The sequence below is a fragment of the Octopus bimaculoides genome, chromosome 5 (assembly GCF_001194135.2).
Source record: "Octopus bimaculoides isolate UCB-OBI-ISO-001 chromosome 5, ASM119413v2, whole genome shotgun sequence".
NCBI lineage: Eukaryota > Metazoa > Mollusca > Cephalopoda > Octopoda > Octopodidae > Octopus > Octopus bimaculoides.
Window position 1 is genome coordinate 103,208,473 of NC_068985.1, and position 3,015 is coordinate 103,211,487.

Consider the following 3,015-nt stretch of genomic DNA (forward strand, 5'->3'; position numbering starts at 1 on the left):
CTCTCTCTCTCTCTCTCTCTCTCTCTCTCTCTCATTCACACATTGTCTGCTTTTTCTTCTCCCTGTTTGCTCCTTTCCTTACATTCAGCATCATACTTGCTATGAATAATTGTTAAGAGATGATAGCATGCTTTCAAAAAAATTTAAGCAAAGGAGGAAAATGAAATTAAAAATAATACATTACAAAAAAAAAAACAAAAAAAAACATGCCCTCAGTGAAAAAACAAACATGATATAACCTACAGAAAAGTCCAAGAAGTAACACAAAGTTAATAAGTCGGACACAATTAACTCTCTTTAAAAATATCAATATAATCATTGATTGATTGATTAATTGATTTGTACTTTTTTAAATACCTGTTTTATTTATTTTTTGTGTGACAATGTTTGTGAGTATGTATGAAGTGGAGGAAGAAATACCACCAAATAGATAAATTAATTAAAGCAGAAAATGTTAAATTAAAAAGTTTCATGGTGTGATAAAAATAGAAAGGTGTAAAAATTGAACTGTAAACTTGATTTTGAAGTTAGCAAAGGGGAAAAGTGTAAAATTAAAGAAAAAATCCTGAATATTTTCCCAGAATCATGGGATTTTTAGCAGATTATTGATTTAAATCTTTGTATATACAGTTTGTATTTGTGTTTATTTAAGAAAACATAAACCTATATGCATGTGTGTGTGTGTGTGTGTGTGTGTGTGTGTGTGTGTGTATGTGTGCACACAAACTGCTAATGAACAGATATAAGTGTGTGTGTGTGTACATATGTGCTTGTATATAAACCCTAGTTTAGTTATTTTGAACTACATTTGGTACAAGTCTCTTGAAAGTTTTGTAATAGTTTCAATTATGTATTTTTTTAAATTTCATTTTATGCATAAAGTTTCTGAGAACTGAAAATGTAAAGAACAGAAACATGTAAAATTAATTTTTACTATCATTTTAATGTTTTGACTTTCAGTTTTATCTGTGGATCATACAATTTATACTTTATTTTTGTAGTGGGGCAGAGATAGGGGTGTGTTACTAATTTTTTTTTTTTTCTGTTTGGTCAGAGTTTCAGAGATTAAAATAGAGTTTAACATTGCAACAACTACTTAAGAGGGATGCTGAAGAACTTGCTACTTATTGCTGTGGGATAACTAGAAATTCAAGACAAATATTCCACTCATTAATTTTTTTATTTATATCACTTTGTACTTACTTTACTGTGGAGGCGCAATGGCCCAGTGGTTAGGGCAGCGGACTCGCGGTCATAGGATCGCGGTTTCAATTCTCAGACCGGGCGTTGTGAGTGTTTATTGAGCGAAAACACCTAAAAGCTCCACGAGGCTCTGGCAGGGGATGGTGGCGAGCCCTGCTGTACTCTTTCACCACAACTTTCTCTCACTCTTACTTCCTGTTTCTGTTGTACCTGTAATTCAAAGGGTCAGCCTTGTCACGCTGAATCTCCCCGAGAACTACGTTAAGGGTACACGTGTCTGTGGAGTGCTCAGCCACTTGCACGTTAATTTCATGAACAGGCTGTTCCATTGATCGGATCAACTGGAACCCTCGACGTTGTAAGCGACGGAGTGCCAACAACTTACTTTTTACTGAGGTTTTGACCTAAAGAATACGTAGTTAGATATTTCCAAAGACTAAGTTTAAATTGTTGCTCTAGAGAATGAACTTTGTTCTTGCTTCAATCAACCAACTTCTTGGTTAGTGTATGTATTTGTGTTTATTGCTAAATAATTTTTTAATAATTCATGCCAACATCCATATTTGTGGAATATTCATTCCATAGTAGTGTGGAACGATATTGTAATGTTGCTTTGCTTGTTATGTCTCTAAACTCTTAGCACCCATTTATTTGATTTGGTGGTTTATTTAATTGAAACACCAGGTTGTTAGCAGGAAGCTGCAGTAGCAGCCAATTTAGTAATGTGTTGATCTTGAAAATTGCTGCCTATGTTGTTATTAAAAATAGACATGCCTCTTTCTTTTGAATTAAACTGTTTGTTGGTGTTTTGCATCATCGATTCAAATCACATGGCTTCAACTGATCATATTTTTTACCATTTCTGCTACAATACCTAATATTATACAAAAAATTAACTAACCCAGACAAAGTGCAAAATATTATAAAAGAAAAAATAGATCTTCTGTACAGACTTTTGTTTTTCTATAGGGCCTTACTCAACAGCTTTGCTTTTTCCACTGATTCCATGTTATCAGTGAAACAAGTCATTTATCATTTGAATACTTTTTGAATATTCTACAGTTATAAAGAACAGCTTTGAACACCAATTACATTACAGCAACCATTAACTCTGCAGGCCACTTATTACAACAGCTTTTTTTTCAACTTACACAATCCATATTACCACAGCCATTTCACCTTACGCAATCCCCACACTTTCACTCTCCTTGCACACATTAACCAACTTCAACAAGTTTCATGAACATTGTAAACATGAACAGATGCACATTACTATAAGAAGCCATTGCAGCTTAATTACAACCACAGCTTTTATGAGTCATTGTTGTTCACAGTTCACAAGCTGGTGTGGTTCACAGTTCCCAAGCTATTTTGTAGCTTATAGTTACACATTCTTCATCTCTTACAACAATACATTCTCTAGTATGGCAGAAACGTTTTATTCAGTTAGGTTCAATACAGCTTAGTTGAACAAATACTCAAAGCAGTAAATTATTTCTATCATTCCCCTTAAGTATGTTCATTCTCATTTTAAAAAAGAAAAATTAACATTTCATTTTTACTATAACGAAATTATTCCACTTGTGTGACATTCAAAATGAATATGGTTAAATCAATTGGGTTTTGGTTGTCAAAATTTTTAAATGTTTCTTAGTGTGTACTATTATATATATATATATATATATATATATATATATAAATTAGAGAAAAAACCACAATTCTTGAATTCATCCATGAAAGTCCACAGTCACATATAGAAAGATTTAATAAGTAAATACACTAAAAAGACCTATAATAAAAATATGAAGTAAT

The 3,015-nt window shown here is 32.4% G+C and overlaps 1 protein-coding gene across 6 annotated transcripts in view; it reads left to right on the forward strand.

The window, feature by feature from the left end:
• LOC106876426 (uncharacterized) overlaps nucleotides 1-3,015 on the forward strand; it is a 1,308,965-nt gene that overhangs the window by 1,088,368 nt on the left and 217,582 nt on the right. The window lies entirely within an intron of this gene.